The sequence below is a fragment of the Rousettus aegyptiacus genome, unplaced genomic scaffold, assembly GCF_014176215.1.
Source record: "Rousettus aegyptiacus isolate mRouAeg1 unplaced genomic scaffold, mRouAeg1.p scaffold_m13_p_13, whole genome shotgun sequence".
Lineage (NCBI taxonomy): Eukaryota > Metazoa > Chordata > Mammalia > Chiroptera > Pteropodidae > Rousettus > Rousettus aegyptiacus.
The window spans coordinates 21,084,848-21,098,068 of NW_023416288.1; the positions used below are offsets into that span (position 1 = coordinate 21,084,848).

Genomic DNA, 13,221 nt, shown 5'->3' on the forward strand with positions numbered 1-13,221 from the left:
GTGCAGGGCACATTTGATCTTCCCTCTAAAAGAAAGTCAGTGGCTGAACATGAGATACAGCATGATCATACTGAAGAACTTTTATGTGTACTCAATTAGGGGATTAAATGTCCAGGAGCTTCCCACATTTCCACTTAGAAGTTGTTCTTATAGCCTTAACATTTTAAGAACAGCACCAATATATTCAGCGTCAGCTCCCAATTATGTTCTCAAAAGGTAACTCTTACATTTTGTAGTAGTTATGGTCCTGCGGAGAAACAGAACCAATAAGATGTATATACATATTTTAAGGAATTGACTCACCGATTGTGGGAATTGGTAAATCCAAAACTGGCAGGGCGGGCAGGCTGGCCAACCCAGAAAAGAGCTGATATTGCAGCTCAAGTCTAAAGGCAGTCTGGAAGCGAATCTCTTCTTCCTCAGGGGACCTCAGTCTTTTATCTTAAGGTCTTCAACTGATTGGTTGAGGCCCACCCACTTTATGGAGGGTAATCTGCTTTATTCAAAGTCTATTGATTTAAATATTAAAAATATATTCACAATAGCACCTAGACTAGTGTTTGACCAAACATCTGGGCACCAAAGCTAAGCCAAGTTTACACATAAAATTAACCATCATACATATTAGAGAAGAAAAAAGGATTTTGACCCATGGTAGTTATTTTCTGAAAGTTCTCTAATTTCTTTTGTTATTCAAAATATTCTAGAAAGAAAACAATTGCACTGATTTCTACTTCAAATTGTGTCCATTCCCTCTATAACTGTTAAACATCATTGCTCAAGATACACAGAAGAAAAAGCATGGTTTCCAACCTTGAGGAGCTACAGCCTGAGAAGAGAAGAGCATACACTCTGCTGCCAGGCTGTGTACTTGCTTTTCTGAGTTACACAAGGACAGTAAGAAGGCAAAAGTTTAGTATGTAAGTTAGCATGTTGGCGGCGCTGGCGTGCGCTAGTCCTGTTTGTTTTCTCTTTACACATTGTCCCTCTTGCATAGCAGTTAGGAATTTGATTTCCCCTGGAACTGAGTCTGAGGTCACATGGCCTAAAGCAATTTAACTCGTCATCCATCCTCATTTGCCCAGCACACACAGCTAAATTTAGTCTCCCAGTAAACTTGTTGCCTAAGGACATGAAATCAATATTTCACTTACAACTTTATGTTAATTAAGTTCCAGATTTTTTTCTTTTTTATTGTGTTAAAATGCACCTAACATAAAATTTACCATCTTAACCATTTTTAAGTGTACAGTTCAGTGGTAGAAAATATATTCACATTACTATGCAGCCATCGCCACCATCCATTCCCGTATCTCTTTTCATCTTGTAAATCTGAAACTTTATACCTATTAAACGATAACTGGTCAGTCTCCTCTCCCCCCACTCCCTAGCAACCACCATTATGCTTCTGTCTTTATGACGTTGACCACTTTAAGTATGTCATATAAGTGCAATCATATAGTTTTTGTCTTTTTGTGTCTGGAATTAAGCTCTAGATTTTTAAGTAGACTATAGTTACATCTGTAATAGATGGAGCTGTCTGGTGATGGACTGGATAATGCATAGGCCTATGCCAAGGTAAAACCTCCCTTCTCACAGTGGCATTGGGATTTGATCGTGCAGCTGCATGCAGCACCGGCTCCTCAGAGTCAGACTTCTAACTGAGCCTCTATCCCCCAGGCAATGCTGAGAAGCCACTGGCAACAAGAAGGGAATTCTAGGAATTGGCATGCTAACATACATACCTCCTAGAATTATGAGCCCTTGACAGTAGTTCTGGCAGACTTTTCTTCCCCTCCCTGACAACAGTGGTAAGGAAGGGACAGGAGGGCTGAGGGCAGATAGACTCATGGGTAAGGCAGAGACTTGGGACTTTCAGAAATGCCCAGTTCTAGATGCCAGACAACACCTTTTGTTTTCTAGTCCTTTTTTCAAGACCCTGTCTAGGGAGTAAAGAAAGCTACCATCAGTTTCACCTGTTCTAAATCTGAGAGACTTGTGCCCTGTTCTGAATCAAAAGGCTCCCTCTACTCCTATTTTTGTATTTTTATCTACTTTGAAGCATAAACCCTTTTCATTGTCTTTGGCCAGGACACAAAGGTTAAAAAACCCTTCATTCTGCTCAAAGTGTGGAGGGCTCTGAATTTTAGGTGGTGCCAGACATGTCTGTAACTGCTTTCTGAAGTATTGGGGGAGGCAACCAGAATCTAAGTTTTTCGATTATGTTCTTCACATGCTTAAAATTCCAGTGTGCCATTAGATCCTAGAATGGTTCAGAATCAAAATTCCAGGGGATATGAAATTATTAAAAAACAGAGCCTGAGGCATATACAATTTAATAAAGCCACAGAATAGTCTCAGATTCTACAAGGAGGGGAAAAAATGGTAGCATAAGACTTACGTTCTGGGTTTTTAAAAAAATAGTCTTCACATATTCTTTATATATTCTGAAATTAAATGTTTGATTGCAGTTAGATGACTTCTGCATATTAACCATCAGTTTGAAATATGACTCCAGGGCAAATCCTGTGCTTCTTTTCCTATGTTTCTTTTCTCTCAGTTCCTCAGAAGAGTGCCATTAGCTCGAGTCTTTAAAAAATTACTGAAATAAAGACACTTTAGTCTCTCCTATTCTATACTAGGCAAATAAGAAATGCATGGGGATATCTCATGGGAATTATAATTAGAAGAATGCCCTAGGAGCCTGGAATCAGGGCGAGAGGACTTGGCGGGATGATGCAAAAGTCTGCCTGCATTAGTCTGTGACAGCCTGATGCATCTGTCCACAGCAGAGGTGAATCCAGACACCAGATGGGGCTGTGAGCTGGTATGCCGCTACTGCCTCTGCTGGGACAGGATGAGTGCCACTGTACGCAGTTTAAAGATAAATTTAAAATAATCCTGTTTTGCAGATATCTTGAGAATTGTGAACTATCTCTTGAATGGAGATAATTTTGGAAAGACACGTGAGTAGGATTTACTATTGCTGTGCGTGTACTGACTGGTCCAGGCTCAGTTCATTTCCTTCAAGCTGCTTGTTGTTGATGCAGCATTTCCTTAGGCTGGAGGGAAATTCCACTGGGCATCATATGCAGGTGGGTCTAAACCACAGGAAGAAGACAAAGAGGAAATGGGGAAAATCGAGATGAGAAAACATAGAATTAGAAGAAGTAAAAAGGTGAGAGGGAGGAAGGGGAAGAAAAACATGTTTTTTTAAGAGGATCTGTTTTTGTTGGAGGTATTAATTGCCTCCAAAAACTGTTTCAATGATCATGATTGCCTCACAGCAGTTTAGGCTACAGGAGCGTTTGAGCCAAGGAACAAGCCATGCATCCTAATTGGCTATTGATCTAACAATTAGCCTCAAGCAAGTTGGGACCTTTCTGTGTATTTTTTATCCATAATCACAAGATACCTAATATTTGCAAAGTAGAGTGAAAATAGAGACACGACTAGCCAGGATGATATCCAGCCAAAACTGTTGATTGTTTGTTCCCTCAGTCTGTCCTTCCTTCTTTTTTCTGTGCCATTAGATATTGATATCCACCTATTTAATTTTCTTAGTGAGATTCAAATTAGAGACAACTCCCAAAGCAAACCAAACAATAACTCACTAAACACACCAAAACTACTCAGAAAGTAATATTCTAGAAATTTTACCTGTGAATATCTTGACAAAAAGATATTGTCAAGTGATTAAGAAACAAATATCATTATTTAGCACTATGTGCTAGGTTATATATACATGGTCTGATTTGTTTTTTTTGTCCAGACTTACTAGATAGGTATTATTTTTCTCATTTTATAGACAAAAAAAACATTTCAGAGTGCCTAATTGTCTGTATTCTTACTGCTAACGAATGGAATGGTGATTCAAACTCATGTATCTTTGAGTTGAAGCTTCTTCTGTTAATTCCTAATGCCAGATCCCAATATGGGGAGTATTCTTTGAAGAATCAATTCAAGGACTTCCTTAGACATAGTAACTTCTAATAAACTTGCTCTTAAGACACAAGTATTTGATTAACAGGATAGACTTACTAGTAATGTGATCTAGGGCCTAAGATTACTTAAACTTCCTGTGCTTAAGTTTTTTCATTTATAAAATTGAGTTAATAATGGTAACCTCGAAATAGCAAATAAAGCAATGGAATAGAATAGAGAATGCAGAAACATATCACCCATGTCTGCCTACCTTATGACAAAGGTGACACTGCTGTTTGGTGGGGAAGGGATAGTCACTTCGATAAATGAGACACAGTTAACTGGATAGAAATATGGGGGGGAGGGAGCAGAAATCTTGATTTTCACTTTATAGCATACCTGAAAGTCGATTCCAAATAGAATTAAATAAAATGGAGTTAAATATGAAATGTAAAGCAATAAAAGTTTTAGAATAATAATAGGAGGAGAACATCTTTATTAATTAAGAATAAGCAAAGATTTCTTAAACAGAATAGGAAAAGTTTACAAGCAAGAAAACTGATAAATAAGAGTATAACATAAGATTGAGAACATGAAAGGCACTACTATTAAGAGAGTGGACAGGTAATCCACAGAATAGATGGAGAAGAATTTTTTCTATACTTACAACTAACTCATTCAAAATATAGAGCACCTAAAAGTTAATTGAAAAGGCAGATTGTTATAAAAATTAAATAAATTAATACAAGCTTAGACTAGGATTTGGCACATAATATGCATTCACTTTATATATGCTGTTATTATTATTACTAATCAGAAGAAAGCTCCAGGACTCTCCTGTTTTGAATTTCTGTCCTACTGTCGGCCTAGGTGTCTCATATACTTAACTATGTATATGGTTATACATAGTATTACTATAGTAACTATGGTAATAAGGCACTGGAAAGGTAAATCCATGGAATAACATTCAAAATATGTGATTCAACAACATGAAGAGTACCATTTATTTTCCTAATATTTCAGTATTTATTGCTGTGTGCTGATAGGAATGGTGCAAAGTAAGGAGTAATGAATTTTACAATCTAAATTCAGCTTAAAGGGGGCCTCCCGCCTGCTCCACCATCCCTTCCACAGGCAGCAGCCATCCCACAGACCTCTCATTCCTGGAGCATCTCTAAGGCTCAGAGAGTCTTTTATCAAGGCTTCTCCTCCTGAATCCTCATACTCAAGCCTGTCTGAGGCTCCAGAGGGACCAGAGTCTCCCTTTCCACTTTATATTTGACCTCTCCTAAAGGGCTTGGAGGACTAATTGTCTCAAAGTCTTGACATGACCCATACCCTTGTTTTCAGTACCCTCTGCCCACTTAAGTTCTGCTTCAACTTAAGTGACTTCCATTTTTGTGTGGAAAACCCCTTCAAAACCCTGGCCTCTTGAGTTCATAAGCACTCTTTCTTCTTCGCTACACTTTCATGGCCTTGTCTTGAGTATCGTCATGACTTGAAGAGCTGAAGTAATAAATTTAGGCATTCCACCCTTTAACCAAAATTGTTTTCTTTCAATTCTTTTAAAATCCATTCCCATGATATTGGTTCTTTGACTTCAACAAAGCCACTCGTCACCGAATCCATTTACTTCCCAACTATTATTACTTTTTTCAGTTGTATTATGTTCCTCCAAAATTCGTATGTTGGAGTCCTAATTTCCAGTGCCTCAGAATGTGGCTTTATTTGGACATATGGCTTTTAAAAAGGTAAATTAAGGTAAAATGAGGTTATATGGATGGGCCCTAATCCTACATGACTGATGTCCTTATAAAAAGAGGAAATTGGGACACAGACATGTTTGTGCACAGCAGAAAGGTAATGTAAAACCACAGTGAGAAGATGTAAGCCAAATAGAGAGGTTTCAGAAGAAACCAAATCTGCTGACACCTTGATCTTGGACTCTTAGCCTCCGGAACTAAGAACATAAATTTCTATTGTTTAAGCCCCCTAGATAGTAGTAGTATTATGATGGCCCTAGCAAACTAGTACAATCACTTTCTATATTTGCTTCTTTCTCAGTCTGCTTTATAGTTCATGAGCCATTTACCACTCTCTATCCACATCCTTTCCCATTGTCCTTCTAATTCATTGGTCTAGCAAAATCTCAAACCCCAATGAATTCGAACAGTCTTTCTCTTCCATCCCTACACCTAAGCACTGTCAGAGAAAAGAGAAAGTCCCACCCTTACCCCCCACTGCCCACCCACCTTCTTAAGTTCTTGCAGCTAGACTAAAATAAAATTGACACAGATTAGGTTAACAGGAGAAAAAGAAACAACTTGATATTTTTACATGGGAGAATCATAATCGATGCTCAGAGAAATGATGAACCAGCCAGTGTTTTATACTGTTTTTAGAGCCCCTCACCCCAAATAAAAACCCACAATAAATTTGTGAAGAATTGACAGGACAAAAAAAGTTAGCGCACATTAGAAAGAAATCTAAGCAAATTTTTATTCATGAGTGAGAAATTTAAACAAAGATTGGGCCTGGGCAGTGAATTAATAAAGAGGCAACAAAGTTTGTTTATAGAGGCTCTTTAGCCCTTAACCTCTTAGCTCTAGTGATAGGTTTGTCTTCTCAGTCCTCATGGAATGGGGGCGGAGGACACCTTTCACAGGGGAGATTTATTTCCTACAGTCCAGGAGACAAAAGAGGGTAAACATGTCCTTCTTACACTGGCTGCTTGTCAAGTAACTTTAATTCAAAATAATCAATATACCATTGTGGGATATTTGGGGCAGTCTGCCCTAGGTCCTGACAGAACCTTAATGTAGTTGAAAATCGCATCATGTTAATTGGTGAAACTTTAAAGTCATGGTCTCAAATCTCAACTGGACTTAACTATTTCTTTAGTTATGTTCTTTTTCATATATAGACATGCAAGTTTTCCATCTCTCCTCTCTTGAGAAATTATTTTGCCTCCTTCTTAGTGAAAAAGTGCCATCAGACAACAATTCGCTTACCTTCTTACCACTAACTCAACACATCACTCTGCCTCCGCCCATCTTTTCCTTCTTCCCACACGTTGCAATGGAACTGGTGCCTCTAATCCTTCCACTTTTGCAGAGATCATATGCCCTCCCTCCACTTCAGGAAATTTCTTCTTTCAATTATCTCCTCTCTCTCATATCTTTAACCTCTCCTTCTCCAGCATCATTTAAATATAGTCAAATCTGTTCCAGTAAAAGCAAGACAAATATAAAAACCAGGCTTTATGTCTTGTGGCAGAGCAATTACAAAAAACAGCCCCAATTCTTCACTCTTACCAGTGCGCTTTGCAAAGAGACTTTGCAGTTTCTCTTCTCAAGAGGTAAATCTCTTTCTCTTCCCTTGAATCTTGGCTGACTTTGTGACTCACTTAAGATAATAGAATGCAGCATAATGATGTGACAATTCATGACTAGGTCTCAAGAAATCTTGCAGACTTCTGCTGCCTCTTATAACCAACCCTGCCGTTGCCATGTGAACGAGCATGCTGGATGATGAGAGAAACAAGTCTAGTCATCTTCATCATCCCAGCCAACAGAAAACCAATTTTCAAAACTGGAAGACCATCCTAGAAGAGCCAGCCCTCAGCTGACCCCAGACAATCTAGTGAGCATAGCCAGACCCAGATCAGCAGAACCACCCAATTCACCCATAGTTACATGAGTGATAACAAATGCTGTTGTTCTAAGACACTGATTTTTAGGGTTGTTTGTACTGATACGCCTATATCCTCTCTTGCCTTTTTCCTCTTAATTCCCCCCTAACTACTTGAAAGACCACACTGTGTTTGCTCTCTTCATGTCCTTATTTCCCATTCTCTCCTGTACTCAGCTCCAGCCCTAACATTCACTCTTCCAAGAGTGTTTTTGCCAAAATCTCCATGACCATTCTGTTAAATTCAGTGGACTCAGTTGATGTAAATCTTACCAAATTTCTTGGTAGCATTTAGCAACGTTGACTTCCTGCTTTGTCTTTTGTGCTCAGACACCACACTTCTGACCCCGGGGTCTCTCCCTGTGGGGATCCTTGGTAAGTTACTCTTTGATTTTCAATCATCTAACATTGCTGTTACTTGGGAAACATGTCCTTGGACTCTACTCTTCCCACTTTATAATCCTTCCTGGGAGATCTCATATACTCACTTTCATAAAACTGCTATTTCTTTTATGATTTGATCTCTATTAAAACAAACAAAAAAGAGTGCATTATTTAATGACCACTATGAATCACCATGCTATTTTGTTTAAATTTGTGTACCAAATTTAACCATGTTATAGGTGGTTAAGAATTGCATGAATTAAATATAAAAATATAAGACTTTCATTTTTCTTGGCTTGTTGAAATTAGGTACATTTGTAATCTTGTAGATTGTTTCTATCGACAGATATTTTCTTTCAGCTCTCTGAACCTGTTGTGACAATGCCTTCTGACCTCTATTGTTTTTGCTTAGAATCAGTTGTTCATCATATTGTTGCTTCCCTGTATATAATGTGACATTTTTCTTTTGTTGCTTTTAAGATTTTTGGCTTCAGCAGTTTGACCGTGCTGTGACTAGGTATGTTTTTCTTTGTATTTATCCTGTTTTGGGTCCATTAGCTTCTTGGATCTGTAAGTTGATTTTTTTTTTTCACCTAATTTGAGATGACTACTATATCTTCAAATATAGAATACTTTTTATCACCCTTAAAATTCCTTCATGTCCCTTTGCAGTCATTATCCCCTTCCTATTAAATTCCCCATCTCATGTGGTCCAGAACTTTATATTTTGTCCTTTTCATCCTCAGAAGCTACCAAAGCTAAAGTTTAAGACATTCTGAAATTACAAGTGTTGTGTGGCAGAACCAGCTCCAGTGTTCTCATGATGATTCTAATTTCCCATTTTTCCTTAGATTTTTAGCCTTGTTATCCCTCAATATCTCATTAGCAGTTTGATGCTTTTCAGAATTTTTGTTCTATTTTTTTGCAATAATTTCATTGTTTCTAGCAGTAGGATTTGCCCAACCAAATTATTAACTGGAAGAAAAGTCTCTAATTTTAAATAGGTTATTTTTTTAAGTTAAAAAAGAAAAGTTTATTTACTAAAGAACTTGTCTAGAAAGATACATTCTTTCTAAAATGATGAGAATATAAACAATAAAAAAGCTCTCCCTGTGAAAGGCCATTACAATGTTGTTTGAATTGGAAATAAAATAAAGATTTTTTATTGTGGAAGTAGAAACTAAAAATGCATATATAAAGTACCAGACTAGTCAAGACTTTTAACATGTCCATGACTATTTTATATTTGATTGTTCAGGAAATTAAATGATACCATCCAATATCTTATAGTAATTAATTAGAGAGGCTTTTTTTTTTTTTTTCAAAATAAAATTATGGTAAATTCAGTTATTTAAGAAGCTCATTTAAGATTTGTACTGACAAAATGACCTGAGGAGAGGCAGGATTTGTACTGGGAAAAAAGGTTTAAAAGAGATATCCATTAATTTGAAATTAACAGTTCTAGGAAAGTATAGGTAACAAATATATCAAGGTAAAAACTTTTCTCCTCTTTGTGCCAAAACTTCACTTAGAATTATTTGCTAGCGCCTTTTGATACTGGAAATATAAATATTATCTGAAGAGTTAAGTTGAAAATCTTTGCTATCTTGAGATATTTAAAATTGTTTTTCTTTATCAAACACATTGGATAAATCAGTTGCAAATATTTTTTGGCAGAGGTGAATTAAGAAACTTGTCTCCTGACTTCTATTTCTTATACTAGTTGGTTTTCCCACAATGATGGATAATTATTAAAATTTATTGTAACGTTCACACTAACAAAAAAGAATGTACATGGGCTTTTACTTAGCATTTAGCTACACTGGCCAGTGAAAGAAATGACCAATCTCCTTCTTGTCCTTGGTGCATGAGCCCTCTTTTAAAATGCCTGGTTATAGTCTCCATCTGAATGACAGAAGGCCCTCTGTCAGGAAGCAAATTATTTCTTCCCTAGGTGGGTGGGGTTAATAATTGCAAGCTTCTAAATGCTTTGGACATAGCTTCTGCTTCTTCTAATATCTTTTCTAAGAAAAAAATGGCAGTTCTTCATATTTTACTGTTGTGTTTCTCAAAATGTTCTTAGTCTCTAAGTGGCTCCAAGAAAGATGGTACTGCAGACTTTGACCTAAGCAGCCCCTCTCTCTTCCTGCTACTTCCTTTTTAAACTAGCATTTCTGTGACTTCTCCCAGCCCACACCACTGAAGGAATTCAAGTCACAATTAGTTACCATTAGTTATCAGACCCAGATTACAATTAGTTATCATCTTATTTGTGTCATTAGTAGACACCATGAGGGCAGTAATATTTAGAAGTCAGACAAAAGGGAGCCATTTTCCTGAAACGTTGGGAAAGGTGTCATCAAAGATGTAATATTTAAGCTAAGTCTTATAGAATACATAGGAGTCTGCCACGCAGAAAAGAGAGAGAAGAAACAGCAGGCGTGAAGACACAAAGGCAAAAATACCAAAAACAAACCCAACTTAGTACATTTGGGGTTATTAAGCAGAACAGCTGGAGCATAAGGTGGAGAAGGAATAATGAAACAGGATAAAAGATGGATTGTGAAGGGGATTATAAGCCCTACTGAGAAGGTTGGACCTCATTACTTAGGGAATGGGGAGTAAAGCTTTGAAAATAATCTGATTTGTATCTTAGGAAAAAAACATTTTTGATGATTCTATGAAGTCTTAATGGGCACAGCAACTAATAAAAGTAAGGAGAACATTTAAATATAGTGGAAATTAGCATGTAGAAGAGGGAATAGATTTAAGAGAGACTTCTGTGGTCTAGTTGGTAGGATTTGGTGACTTACGGAATCTCAAAGAAAGATAAGAGCTGAAGGTAAACTTGGAAGATTGGCTACATGATGATGGCATTAACTGAGATGGGGACAAGAAAACTGGGATTCAGGAGGACTTGGAGTTATTGTTGGAACTATGCCAGCTCATTTGTGAGTTAAGTAGTGTAAGAAGAGGATAACATCTCCACCCTCCTCTCAAACCCACAGCACCTTTGCCTAAGAATAAGGGATGCTAATTTGATTGACCACATTTAGGTCACCAAAGTCGTTACATTTACCTCTAGACAGGGGCAATGCATAGTATTAAAATACTAAGATTCCAAGCACATAAGGGGTATCTAGTCTCTGTAGAGTTCCACCTTGCACTCAGGCCAAAGATGCGTCAACTCACTCTCTCTGTCTCTGTCTTTCTCTGGCTCTTTTTCCTACAAGATACTTTTGAAAATATTTAATAGCTTTTTTTGAGGTATCATTGATATATAATAAACTGCATTTATTTTAAGTTTAGAATTTGATACATTTTGAAATATATATGTACCCAACTTGTTTTCTCCTTCCTATTTCATTAATTTTCACTTTGGTCTTTCTTATTTCCTTTCTTCTACTTAATTTAGAATTAATTTTCTCTTCCTTTCTAGTTTCTTAAAGATGGATGCTTAAGTCACTGATTTGAGACCTTTCTTTTCTAATAGTTATTTAGTGACACATATATCCCCCTAAGTACTGCTTTAGTAGTTTGTCACAAATTTTGCCACATTATGTATTTGTTTTCATTTAATCCAAAACTCTTTAATTCCCTCTTTGATTTCTTTTTTTGAACTTTGAATCTAGAAATGTTTTATAGAGTTTGGAAATATTTGAGATTTTTTTTCAAATATATTTTTTTCATGATCTATTATTTAATTTCATTGTGATAAGAGAACATACTTGGTACCAGTTCCAATCAAGGTGGTGGAGCAGGTAGGTACTGTGATCACCTCCTCCCATGGCTCCATCAGAATTACAACTAAATTATAGAGTAATCAACCTGAGCAACCACCTGAAGACTATCAGAACAGAACTAACAAAAGATATAAAAAGAGACCACGCCAAGACTGATAAAATTTTCAGTGTTATAATCAATTCAAAATTTAAGGTATTTTGTGTCGATACCAAGTATTCAACTAGAATAATATAAACATGTTTTGATAATTTTTCCATTTAAATGCCAAGAGTTGGTTTTAAATAAAATTTTAAAGATATATCTTAAAAAGAAAAAGAGAACATTTGTGTTATGATTTGAATCCTTTTAAATGTATTGACACTTATTTTATGGCCCAGAATATGTACTCTACCCAATGCTCTGTGAATCTTGAGGTTTTCCAGTCCAGCTGGTGTGACAAGCATTGTTCCTGGCCCAGTGTTAGCACCTGGCACTGCTACCTCTAATCTTTTCAGTTGGTTTGGTTTCCATCTTTGAGTAGTTTCATTATACGTATTTACTCACCAGTGTTTAGCTGAATACTCAAGCTGAACCCTCCATAGATCTCCCAAGTTCTTGCTCTGTGAACTTCTCTCCTTTCTAGTACTCTGTCCTTATCCTAAGAACACTAGCCACCTTGGTCTTCCTGGACTCTCAGCTCTTTTGCATCAATCTTCCAGATTCTGCCTTAGTTCCCCCTCTATGCACAGTAGATTGGACATCAGCAGGCTGGAGCAATTTTAGGGCTCACTTCATGTTCTTTCTTGCATATTGAGGATTTCTGCTCTTCCTTGGCTGATTTACAGCATTTTGCAAGGAGTTGTTCCCTATATTTGGTCTGTTCTTGGTTGTTTCAGGAAGGAGTATAAATCTAGTTCCTGTTACTACATCTTGGTTAGAAGCAACATTGTTCATCTTTCTCTACCTTCTTCTAAGAAGCGCGACAGTAGCCATGTCAGAGCCTTTTTTTTTTTTTTTTACATGGGAAGAAACCCAGCCATCTCCTATAGCCTCACTCTTCTCTCACATGTCACCCAGGCCAGGGGCTACAGCTTCCCATATATAGCCAAGGCAAGCCTTCATATTTGTCATCTTTCATGGTGGTAAGAAACAACCCCAAATCTAAGTGACTGATGAAAAAAAACATTTATTTATCACTCACATGACATGAGGACTGCAGCTGGTTCCAGTTCTGCTAGGCTTGGCTAGATTGGCTTGTTTTACCTGGGCTTGCCTGGGCTCAGCTCTATGCATCTTTTAATCCCAGAACCAAAGGTGGTGCCATGCTATTTTCTTGGTGAAGGTCCAGAGCAAGAGGCACAGGGCCAAAGCTCACAAACACATTTAAAGCGTCTGCTCAGTCATGACAACCTCACATCTGTGCACATTCCATTGGCCAAAGCAAGTCAATAGCCAAGCCCAAAGTCAGATGTATGGAAAAATGCACCCTATCTAGAGGCA

At 37.3% G+C, this 13,221-nt stretch overlaps 1 long non-coding RNA gene across 2 annotated transcripts in view; it reads left to right on the plus strand.

The window, feature by feature from the left end:
* The window catches only part of LOC118610804, a 105,920-nt gene that overhangs the window by 20,911 nt on the left and 71,788 nt on the right, over positions 1-13,221 (plus strand). The window contains exons 2-3 of one of the 2 annotated variants that reach the window (XR_004954088.1): positions 8,479-8,515; positions 11,718-11,759. The exons of the other annotated variant lie outside the window; for it this stretch is intronic. This is a non-coding gene — a long non-coding RNA (uncharacterized LOC118610804). The remainder of the gene's footprint in view (positions 1-8,478; positions 8,516-11,717; positions 11,760-13,221) is intronic. 2 annotated transcript variants of the gene reach the window in all.